This window comes from Anomaloglossus baeobatrachus, unplaced genomic scaffold, assembly GCF_048569485.1.
Source record: "Anomaloglossus baeobatrachus isolate aAnoBae1 unplaced genomic scaffold, aAnoBae1.hap1 Scaffold_237, whole genome shotgun sequence".
NCBI classification, from domain to species: domain Eukaryota; kingdom Metazoa; phylum Chordata; class Amphibia; order Anura; family Aromobatidae; genus Anomaloglossus; species Anomaloglossus baeobatrachus.
The window spans coordinates 160,071-172,907 of record NW_027442032.1 but is presented as its reverse complement, the minus strand read 5'-3'; the positions used below and the strand labels follow the sequence as shown (position 1 = coordinate 172,907).

The window sequence follows — 12,837 nt, the reverse complement described above, 5'->3', positions numbered from 1 at the left end:
TGCTGCAGAATATTATACTACACACCCCAGCTGCTGCAGAACTTCATAATACACATCTCAGCTGCTGCAGAAGCTTATATTATACACCTCAGCTGCTGCAAAACCTAATACCCACCTCAGCTGCTGAAGAATCTTGTAAATATGCATCTCAGCTTCTTTAGAACCTTATAATACACATCTCATCTGCTGCTGAACCTCATAATACACATCTCAGGTGCAGAAGAGCCTTAGATAATGCATCTCAGCTGCTGCAGAACCTCATAATACATATCAGCTGCTGCAGAACCTCATCATACAAACGTCAGCTGCTGCAGAACTTTATAATATACATATCAACTGCTTTAGAACCTTATAATACACATCTCAATTGCTACTGAACCTCAGAACACATCTCAGGTGCAGCAGAACCTAATATTATGTATCTCAGCTGCTTTAGAACCTTATACTTATAATACACACTTCCGCTGCTGCAAAACCTCATTTTACACCCCTCAGGGTCTGCAGAACCTTTTAATGCCCACCTCAGCTGCTGTAGAACCTCAATACACATCAGCTGCTGCAAAAGCTTGTAATATAAAACTCATCTGCAGAAGAGCCATATATAATGTATCTCAGCTGCTACAGAACCTTATATTAGACATCTCAGCTGCAGCAGAACCTCATCATACACAACTCAGTTGCTGCAGAACCTAAGTTCAGCTGTTGATGAACTTTATAATACACACCTCAGCTTCTGCAGACTTTCATAATACACCTCAGCTGCTGCAGAATCTGATAATACACATCTCAGCTGCTGCTCATATTACACATCTCAGCTGCTGCTCATATTACACATCTCAGCTGCAGCATAACCCTTTAATACACACCTTAGCTGCGCAATAACCTTATAATATGCATCTCAGCTGCTTTAGCTCCTTAAAATATACTTCTCAGCTGCTGCAGAATCTTATCACACACCCCAGCTGCTGCAGAACCTAATACACACCTTAGCTACTGAAGAGCCTTCTTAAATATGCATCTCAGCTGCTTTAGAACCTTATAATAATACACAACTCAGCTTCAGCAGAACCTTTTAATACACACCTCAGCTGCTGCAGAAGCTCCTCATACACAATTCAGTTGCTGCAGAACCTTACAATTCACACTTCGGTTGCTGCAGAATTTTATCACACACCTCAGCTGTTGTACAACCCCAATATATATATAGCTGCTGCAGAACCTTGTAATACACAACCCAGCTGCAGAAGAGCCTTTTATAATGTATCGCAGCTCCTGCAGAACCTCATAATACACATCTCAGCTGCTGCAGAAGCTTATATTATACACCTCAGCTGCTGCAAAACCTAATACCCACCTCAGCTGCTGAAGAATCTTGTAAATATGAATCTCAGTTTCTATCGAACCTTATAATACACATCTCATCTGCTGCTGAACCTCATAATACACATCTCAGGTGCAGAAGAGCCTTAGATAATGCATCTCAGCTGCTGCAGAACCTCATAATACACACCACAGCTGCTGTAGAACTTCATCATACACACAGCTGCTGCAGAACCTCATTATACACACCTCAACGGCTGTGGAACCTCAATATACAAAGCTGTTGAAGAACCCTATTATACACACCTCAGCTGCTTAAGAATCTCATTATAAACACCTCAGCTGCTACAGAACCTTATAATACCAAAGTCAGCTGCTGAAGACCTTTATAATGCAAACCTCAGCTGCTGAAGAGCCTTACAATACACATATCAACTGCTGCAGAACCTAATACACACCTCAGCTGCTGCAGAACCTTATAAATATGTATCTCAGCTGCTTTAGAGCTTTATAATACACATCTCAGCTTCTGCTGAACCTCATAATACACATCTCAGCTGCAGCAGAACCTTTTAATACACACCTGGGCTGCTGCACAACCTCATCATACACACATCAGTTCTTGCAGAACCTTATAATATGCATCTCAGCTGCTTTAGAATCTTATCAGACACATCTCATCTGCTGCTGAACCTCATAGTACACATCTCAGCTGCAATATAATCTTTTAATACACACCTCAGCTGCTGCAGAACCTCATAATACATACCTCTTTTGCTGCAGAACCGTAAACTAAAGCTTCTGAAGAATTTTAATAGACCTCAGCTGCTGCAGAATCTTATAATACACATCTCAGCTGCTTCAGAACCTCATAATACATATAAGCTGCTGCAGAACCTTATCATACAAACGTCAGCTGCTGCAGAATCTTATAATACACACCTCAGCTGCGGCAGAACCTCATAAAACACATCTCAGCTACTGCAGAAGCTTGTATTATACACATCAGCTGATGCAAAACCTAATACCCACCTCAGCTGCTGAAGAATCTTGTAAATATGAGTCTCAGCTGCTTTAGAATCTTATAATACACATCTCATCTGCTGCAGAACCTCATCATACACACCACAGCTCCTGTAGAACTTCATCATACACACAGCTGCTGTAGAACCTTATTATACACACCTCAACTGCTGCAGAACCTCATTTTATACAGCTGTTGAAGAACCTTATTATACACACCTCACCTGCTGCATAATCTCATTTTATACATATCTCAGCTGCTGTACAATCTCATTATACACATGTGAGTTGCTGCATTATCTCCTAATTCACCTCCGCTGCTGCTGCTAATGATGCAGTACAGAATGGCTTTCATACCTCTACGATACTGAATCATACCTATACTAAATATACATATGCTAAATCATTGCTTGTGATGTGCAGACAGCAGTGATGCCATGTAACGTATGAGTAGAGATGAGTGGACCTGAACTTTAAAGTTCGGTGTTCATATCCAACACTGACTTTACTAGAAAAATAATCAGTGTTTTCTCTAGTCATCCTCCACGACAGCACCACAGGAAACACAAAGAGGTTAAAAAACTCCTCCCCACCTCCCCTTTCCAGTGTTGTTTCTTGTCCCTACTGGGGCACGAAGAGGACCTGTGGTGCTCTGTGGCCAATGACTAGAGTACTGTGGGAAAGTAAAACAATTTATCTTACCACCGGGCAGCTGAGGTCGGAGCTTTCCGCTTCCCTCCTCCATCGCTGCTCCCATCTCCCCTGGATTCGGGACCTGCCTGCTCTCCCTGCGTCTCACATGAGGTAAAGCGGAGCATGTTCGACATGTCAGGGGCCTCCTTGAGCTCCCCGATACCTCCTCCTTGCTAACGTGCGGTGGCAATGGCACGCAGTAAGTGACGTCACCGGCGCACGCGGAGATGACGTACTTCCGGGAATATTCATTCCACCCTAGAACGCAAGCGCTGTTTCAGCCCCGCTACAGCACCAATGGGTTTGCCTTCTCATGGAGAGACCTACCTGGACCGTCTGAGGATGAAGAGTCGCCCATATGGGATTATGGTGCTGGGGCCTCGCACTCACATGTAAGTGCCTGGCTTGAAAACAACCTAAAGTAGGACTGCATAATGGGCAATCTTTTCCGCTCTGTGCTGTAAAACCCAGCGCTACCCCTGATCCAGTAAGTATACTGTGATGGTGGGATGGAGAAAACGTCTAGCCTCAAGTGTATCATGTGCGCTAAGAAACTCCCGTCTTCCAGTAGTAAAAAGCTGTGTCACCCCTACACTGATCAGGTGGTCAGGGAAGAACATCCTTCCCTTATCAGCGGATCAAAAATCTTGTGCGCTAGGTACATTTCTCTTTAGCCTTCTCTCAAACACTACCCTTAGCGGGCCCGGCCCCGAAGAATGGAAGCCAAACCCCATTAAAGTGTCGGTCTCTGTCTCGAAAGAGGACCCATACTTCTCTCCCAGACCCTTAGGTGAGGATTATGACTTTGTGTCCGAAACAGAAGGAGGGCCTGAAAATGAAAGATACTTCTTCTCAGGAGCTGCGGGGAGCTGTGCGAGATACCATGGGGGTTAATGTAGAAAAGACTACGAAGCCAGTGCAGGACATAATGTTCGGCTGCCTGAAAGCCCAATAGTGCAAGATTCCCTGTTCATAAGAATATCCAGGACTAAATCCTTCAGAATAGGAGATTCCGGAGAGACGCCTAGGCACTCTCTTGGAGCTTAGACACTGGTTTCCCACTTGAGGACGATACAGCCGAAACTTGGGAACTTTCTAAAGGGGACGTCTAGGTCTCTAGAGTTGCCAAAAGACAGCATTTCCTTTTGAGGACTTTTCACAGCTCAGGGACCCAATGGATAGGAGGATGAAAGCCTGTTCGTGACATTGTGGGAAACCTTGTTAGTTCTAAGGAACACTAATGTAGCCTCCACAGGTATACAAGATCCCTATATATGTGGCTGGGACGACTTGAAGACCACCTCTCTCGGGACACCCACCAGAGAAGACCTATTAGCTTCCTTTCCACTGCTTCAGAAAGCTACAGGGTTCCTAGTAGACTCCTCGGCTGAATCAGTCCGTGTTGCTGCAAAATTAGCAGTACTTTCTAACTCCGCAAGAAGAGACCTATGACTCAAACTATGGAGTGGTGAATAAACTGCTAAGATTAAAATTTGTAACATCCCCTTCAAGGGAAAGTATGTTTTTGGACCAGCTCTAGACGACCTTCTAGCCAAAGCCACAAAAAAACAATTCCGGAACAAAAACCCAAGAAATTTTTTCATGCTCTCAGGGCCAATTCTCTCATTATAAAGGAAGGGGTAAGTCATAACGGTGGAGCTACCCCAAGAGAGGAGAAAGTAGAAGTATCTTTTCCTCCCAGGAAATGCAAGAGCGTACCCAGCATCAGTATAAGCGATGACTCTGGCATGGCAGGAGGACATCTATCGAGAGTCTTCCCCCAATGGTCAACAGTCTCATGGAACCAATGGGTTCTGAACACCATCAAAGACGGAATGAAGATGGCATTCACCTTCTTTCCTCTACACCGCCTGGTTATCAACCACCCTGCCTCGACGACTTCCTGATACTTGTTCCTTCAGCCCCAATGCTCGAGCAGCATGTACAGAGGAACCTCATGGTACTGAAGGAACTAGGATGGATAGTGAACCAACAAAACTGATCTAAATCCATCTACGAAGAAGATTTTCCTCGGCATCCTACTGGCTTTAGACAGAATCAAATCCAGATTTCGGATCTCCACAGCCAGTGATCAGTAACTTTGAAATTGGCCATGTTAGTCCTAGGATCCATGACATCCTGCATTCAAACAGTAGCCTGGGCTCAGTTCCATACAAGAATGCTCCAAACAGCCATCTTAGCAGCCTGGGATGATTGCCCACGTCTCTATACAGGAAGCTTCCCCTATCTAGACCAATAAAATCATCTCTCCCAAGGTGGATGTCCATGAAAAACCTCCAAGGAGGAGCTGTTGGACTCCGAATTCTCCAGTAACAATAACCACAGACGCCAGCCAGCAAGGGGGGCATGGTGGCGCACATATCCTTCCAGGGGCTCTGAACGCACGAGATCAGTCTAAGGCCCTCAAACTACAGAGAACTAAATGCGGTGGATGAAGCACTCAAGGCAGCATCTCCACTGATCCAGAGATGATGGTGGCTCACCTTTGTCATCAAGGAAGCACTCGTCATAAAAAAGCCTAAAAATGTCTACGAAAATACTGAGCTGAGCAGAGAAGCACCTTCTATTTCTCTCCACATTTCATCTGAAGGGCTCCACAATCATGCAGGCAGTCTCTCAGTCAAAGAGATGTTAACTCGGGCGAGTGGGCTCTAAATTCAAAAGTATTTCAGAACTTAGTGGAGAGATGGGGCAACCCGGAAGTAGTCCACCTTGCAAGACAGCCGAACGCAAAAGTAAACCGTTGTTTTATTTCTAAATCCAACCGATTGGTGTCTTGCCGTGAATGCCCTCTCCCATTTGTGGGAGTTCAATTTAGCCTATGCCTTCCCATCAATTCCAGTGCTGGCAAAGATGCTATTCCACCAAGAGTTCACAAGCTCAGCCTAAAAATGTCTACAAAAATACTGAGCTGAGCAGAGAAGCACCTTCTATTTCTCTCCACATTTCATCTGAAGGGCTCCACAATCATGCAGGCAGTCTCTCAGTCAAAGAGATGTTAACTCGGGCGAGTGGGCTCTAAATTCAAAAGTATTTCAGAACTTAGTGGAGAGATGGGGCAACCCGGAAGTAATCCACCTTGCAAGACAGCCGAACGCAAAAGTAAACCGTTGTTTTATTTCTAAATCCAACCGATTGGTGTCTTGCCGTGAATGCCCTCTCCCATTTGTGGGAGTTCAATTTAGCCTATGCCTTCCCATCAATTCCAGTGCTGGCAAAGACGCTATTCCACCAAGAGTTCACAAGCTCAGCCTAATGGCATGGCTTCTGAAACCAAAATCCTAAAAGTCAGAGACCTGTCGGACAAGGGGATTGAGACGCTACAGAAAAGCCGAAATCTTGTTACGAACGCCATATTTGGGCAAACTATGGCAGACCTTCTCCTTCTGATGTGGATATGAATTACCAGATCCATTTTATCTTAAGGTGGCTCAGATCTTGGACTTTCTTCAGAATGGCTAGACAAAGGCCTAAACCTGGTACCTTCAAGATCCAAATCTCAGCCCGTAGCTTATACTTCGATGAAGATCTAGCAAGCTATCGGTGAGTTAGGTTTATGACTTCAGAAGTGCAACCGAAACAAATTTATCTAGTCCTTCGCCGGGACTTGAATATAGTCTTTAAGGGCCTAACACAACAACCCTTTGAGTCTATCACCTCAACAGATATTGAACCCTGTCCTGAAAAACTGTATCCTAGTAGCAATTACGTCAGCCAGACGAGTTGGTGAATTACAGACCACTACTAGACAGCCGTACCTAAAAATCCTGAACAACAGAATTATCTTCTATCAGGACCACTCATTTCTTCCAAAACTAGTATCGGATTTTCACAGATCCTAAGATATAATACTACCATCTTTCTGTCAGAATCCATGTGACGATAAAGGGGAATTTCATTCCTTAGATGTACGCAGGCTGTTTTTACACTATCTTCAGAGAACCGATTGTGTGAGGAAGAACCATAATCTCTATGTCCACATCATGGGGCGGAATATAGGTACAAATCTGACAAAAAACAAAATTGACACCTAGAGCAGTCAGCAAAGCTTACAAAAACCAAGCTCTATCTTCTCCGAAAGACTTCACAGCTCATTCTACCAGATCGGTGTCTGTCTCTTGGGCCGAGAAGGCTGACGCTTCCATCGAGCAGATATGCAGAGCCGCTATCTGGTGATCAGTCTATACCTTCACAAAACACTAAAAACTGAATTTACTGTCTAAAAAGGACTAAAGGCGGCTTTACACGGAGCGGCATCGCTAGCAATATCGCTAGCGATGGCACCCGCCCCCGTCGTGTGTGCGTCACGGGCAAATTGCTGCCCGTGGCGCACAATCTCACTTGTCCATGTCACATGTACAGCCCTCGCTAACGACGTCGCTATGGGCGGTGAACAACCTCCCCTGAAAGGGGGAGGTTCGGTCGGAGTCACAGCGGCGTCACAGAGCGGGCCACCAATAGAAGCGGAGGGACAGAAAGCAGCCGCATCTCCGTCACTCCCACCTCGGTGCTCGTTGAGGACACAGGTACGCTGTAGTTCATCGTTCCCGAGGTGTCACACATAGCGATGTGTGCTGCCATGGGAATGACGAACAACCTGCGCCCTCAACAACCAACGATTTTTTGAAAATGAATGACGTGTAAACGATGGACGATTTGGTGAGTATTTTCCATTGTTAACGGCCGCTCGTTGGTGTCGCACGCGACGACGTCACTAACGATGCCGGATGTGCGTCACAGAATCCGTGACCCCGGCGATATATCATTAGATACGTCGTTGCGTGTAACGGGGCCTTTAGCCTTTGACCGTAAGGACCTTCAGGCTGTTGTGTCCCCCCCCTAAGAAATGTTCGTTTGTAGTTCTCCTGTGGTGCTGTCATGGTGGGTGAGTAGAGAAAGTAGAATTATGCCAGCTTTACACGAGACAATATATCGTGCAATATGTTGTCGGGGTCACGGTTTTCGTGACGCACATCCGGCATACCGCACGACGTCGTCTCGTGTGACACCTCCGGGCGACGCAGTATCGCTCACAAATTTTGAGTCGTGTACTGGTCGTTTATTTTTAAAATATCGTTTATTTTTATTTGTGCAGCTTGTTCATCGTTTCCGTGGCAGCACACGTCGCTCCGTGTGACACCACGGGAATGATGAACACAGCTTACCTGCGTCCCACGGCACCCGCCGGCTATGCGGAATGAAGGAGGTGGGCGGGATGTTTACATCCCGCTCATCTCCGCCCCTCCACTTCTATTGGCCAGCTGCCGTATGACGTTGCTGTGACTCCGAACGTCCGTCCCACTTCAGGAAGGGGACTTCGTCGTCCACAGCGAGGTCGTACGGCTGGTAAGTATGTGTGACGGGGGTTACACGAGTTTGTGCGACACGGGCAGCGATTTGCCCGTGACGCACAAACGACGGGGGCGGGTACGATCGCTCGTGCAATCGCACGAGAGATCGACTCGTGTAAAGCAGGCATTAGTATTTACCGGTAATTCAGTTTATAGGAAACCCTCCATGACAGCATGGATATTCCCCCTCTACCTGTTGCAAAAATGTTATGGTTTATTACTGATTTTAAAGTTTGAACCATTCGTACCAATGTAGTTACTTGGAAAAAATACTGGAGTGGGGAGGGCTTTTTTAATCTCTTTGTGTTTCCTGTCCCAACTCCTGTGGTGCTGTCGTGGAGGGTTTCTTAGAAACCCTGAATTATCAGTAAAAACTAATTTTATTTTTATGCCATGATCGCCTGCCCTAATATCCTCCCCCCCCCCCTTTTTCCTGACATTGATACCCTTTCTGGAATATATCTGCTCTTTTTAAGGGCTTTTACAATATATTGAATGGTTGTTTTGGGTTTTTTTTTTACCATGATCACAATAAAATCATACATTATATTATATTGTAGTGATAATGGCCATGTTTTACACAACACAATTGTGATATGTTCTTTGCAGCACTTTTTAATTGTTTTTCATTTTTTATTGCTGTTATTTTGTGACTTTATGAATTTGTGGTAACAAGTGTGCAGCTGTGTGTGTCTCCCCTGCCCTCTGTGTCTCCCCTGCCCTCTGTGTCTCCCCTGCGCTCTGTGTCTCCCCTGCGCTCTGTGTCTCCCCTGCGCTGTCTCCCCTGCGCTCTGTGCCTCCCCTGCGCTCTGTGCCTCCCCTGCCCTCTGTGCCTCCCCTGCCCTCTGTGCCTCCCACGCCCTCTGTGCCTCCCACGCCCTCTGTGCCTCCCACGCCCTCTGTGCCTCCCACGCCCTCTGTGTCTCCCACGCCCTCTGTGTCTCTCACGCCCTCTGTGTCTCTCACGCCCTCTGTGTCTCTCACGCCCTCTGTGTCTCCCACGCCCTCTGTGTCCCCCACGCCCTCTGTGTCCCCCACGCCCTCTGTGTCCCCCACGCCCTCTGTGTCCCCCACGCCCTCTGTGTCTCCCACGCCCTCTGTGTCTCCCACGCCCTCTGTGTCTCCCACGCCCGCTGTGTCTCCCACGCCCGCTGTGTCTCCCCTGCCCGCTGTCTCCCCCACCCGCTGTGTCTCCTTTGCACTCTGTATCTCCCCTGCTCTGTCCCTCTGTGTCCCCACTGTTCTGTCTTTCCATCCTTTGTCCCTCCCTGTTCAGGGAGGGCTGTGGAGTCGGAGTCATGGAGTTGGAGTCGGTGTTCATTTTGGTGGAGTCGGTATAAAATGGACCGACTCCGACTCCTAAAATATATAATAAATTGGGTACAGTAGTTCAATATATATATATATATATATATATATATATATATATATATATATATATACATTTTGAAATAAATGTTGTAGACCAGCTCACCTGTCAGAGCTCAAGCCCCGGCGTCCTTGTTCTCCTTATTGCACGGACCTGAAGTGGAAGACTTCCAAGATATGTAGAACAAGATGAAGAAGGATCCAGCAAGGCAGAATGACTCCAAGGGCAACAAAAGTTGTTGTTTTTTTTTTCTCTGACTTTATTATCTAAGAATAAAAAATTCCAGAGCTTTTGACAAGTTGTTAAGTGCAAGGTATATGCAGTATGGACTACGCGTTTCGTAATCTATATTACTTAGTGTATTACATATTTACAATTTATTACAGATTTTTGTGTTCTAAAGTTGTATTCCAATAAATATATTTTATGTTCTAAATATCTTGATTATTGTATCATAAAAATCATTAAATATCTGATGTTCACCTTGTACTACAATACATTTTTCACTTAAATATAAGCAATATATGTGGGAGTCAGAGTCGTGGAGTTGGAGTCGGTGCAAGAGAAATTGAGGAGTCGGAGTTGCAGGTTTGTCTTACCAACTCCACAGCCCTGCTCACAAGCTCGCATGCTGCATAGAAATCAGAGACATATAAGGCTGTTTTGATGAATAAACCTGTGGGCAACCATTTGTGAATGAGCCAGTGAGTATTGATTGGGGAAATTCATTGTTTCACGCTCGATATTTGTAGCTAACATATGTAATATAATTATAGAATTTCCTACTTACAGTAAGGCAATCTGATGACCACCTATTTAATATAAATTAAAATAGAGAATTTGTTAAGAAAATGAACTCTGCATTGGAAGCAGTCTGCCCCCCTTCAACAGTGGAGGAGTTTATTAATATTTTTAGTACCGATATTTTTTTTTTTTTTTTTTAAATCCACGTTGAAAGTCAGAGTTTTGTGGCTGTTCCTGTCATGTCCACTTTCTCTCTGGAGTCGCTGTGTGGTGAACCAATGACACTGGGTTCACCAACCTTTCTGAAGCCTGGTGGTGGTGCCCAGTTCCTGCCCGGCTTTCTCATTATTATTATTATTATTATTGTTTATTTATAGAGCACCATTGATTCCATGGTGCTGTACATGAGGGGGTTACATACAGAATACATGTACACGTTACAATAGACAGACTAGCACAGGGGGAAGAGGGCCCTGCCCTTGCGGGCTTACATCCTAAAGGATTTTGGGGAGGAGACAGTAGGTGGGGTGTAGGTGGGGCGGCAGCTCCGCACGGTGGTGGGGCGGCAGCTCCGCACGGTGGTGGGGCGGCAGCTCCGCACGGTGGTGGGGCGGCAGCTCCGCACGGTGGTGGGGCGGCTGCTCCGCACGGTGGTGGGGCGGCTGCTCCGCACGGTGGTGGGGCGGCAGCTCCGCACGGTGGTGGGGCGGCTGCTCCGCACGGTGGTGGGGCGGCAGCTCCGCACGGTGGTGGGGCGGCAGCTCCGCACGGTGGTGGGGCGGCAGCTCCGCACGGTGGTGGGGCGGCAGCTCCGCACGGTGGTGAAGCAGTGAGGTCATTGAAGGTTATAGGCATTTCTGAACAGATGAGTCTTTAGGTTCCGTTTGAAGTGAGTGAGTGATGTCATGAGTGATATACCAACCCCTGTAACTCCACAGCTGCGTCCATCAGTCGGCATTATGGATCTGCGATCGCCATTGATAGCAGGGAGCTCTCCTCCTCAGCCTGTGCTTCCAGCTCATAGAGATAAGAGTGGCACACCCACTGTTGCAAGCATTTATGATGATCTTCTAAGCCCAAGTCTTGGATCCACACCTTTAAGTTCAAGAAAACTGACAAACCTTTCCACAGTGCAGGCATCTCACATAGGAGTAGTCCCATCCACCCCATGTGCACCTGCAAGAGTTTTTAGTCCAGCAACCGTTATGCAAACCAGGAAAGGAGCTTTTCTCCTGCACAAGTGGATCCCTTTTACACACAAGGTGACGCTTTAACATCTGATGACCATCTGGATGATTCTTGGGTTACGGTATTCGGGTTTCCTCAAACCTCCGCCTCCTACATTTTACTAAAGTTTGCTCAGTACGGGAATATAGTAAAACATGTGATGTCCAATTCAGGGAACTGGATGCACATACAGTACCAGTCCAAACTGCAGGCGAGGAAAGCATTAAGTAAAGATGGGATGGAAAAATATTTGGAGATTGCATCACGATTAGTATGAAACCTTGTATTGATAAGAGTATAATGGATAGTGGAGAGAAGACGTCGGTGACTTCGGCCTCCACACCATCAGTAACAGTTTACGGGACTCCTACTCAACAAATTAGTACTCCAAGATCAGGAATGAGACCTCTTGCATCAGCATACAGAGTTTCAACTAGTGACTACCAGGTTTTGTCAGACAAGCAAATGCCTAAAAAGGATGAGAGCCTCGTATTTAAAGACATGGAATTTGTCTTCGGATGGTAGATGGGATCTAGAAAACGGACATTGACTTATTACCCTCACTGCCACATTTCTTGGTAAGTTCTATAACTGCTTCTGGCAGAAGAAGATACCATTGTGAAGACACCAGACTTGCCTTTTACATAACCTGTACCGATGTGCAGAGACTTCTCATTCATGGTGTACCAGAGCTATCTGTTGTGTATGAAAATATATATGTTGCTGTTTGGACTGACATAATTGATGAATGTACCATCATCTGTACACAAACATCCCTAAACCATTGGAAACCTCTACTAATGTCTTACCCAGGTTTTCTTCTCACCATCAATAATGCACTACTTGTTTCCTCAAATACAAGCTATTTCTAGCGCTTTGTTTTATGTTATTGATTGTAATGAATTTTTCCCCAAAAAATGTGTTTCATGCTTGATCACATTTTAGTTTTATTCTTTTTCTAATAAATGTATATAAAATGTTAAAAAAATATATATATTCTTAGTTCCATGCTGTACAAACTTTGTTTTTCTTTTTCATGTTTATTTTAGGATAAGGTATATGTTACATAGTTAGAAAATGAAGCGTAAA

At 45.6% G+C, this 12,837-nt stretch overlaps 1 pseudogene; it reads left to right on the top strand.

Annotated features, from left to right (window-relative positions):
* The first annotated feature begins 10,760 nt into the window (after nucleotides 1-10,760).
* On the top strand, nucleotides 10,761-12,273 carry LOC142261666 (nucleoporin NUP35-like; annotated as a pseudogene).
* The last annotated feature ends 564 nt before the right edge of the window (nucleotides 12,274-12,837 follow it).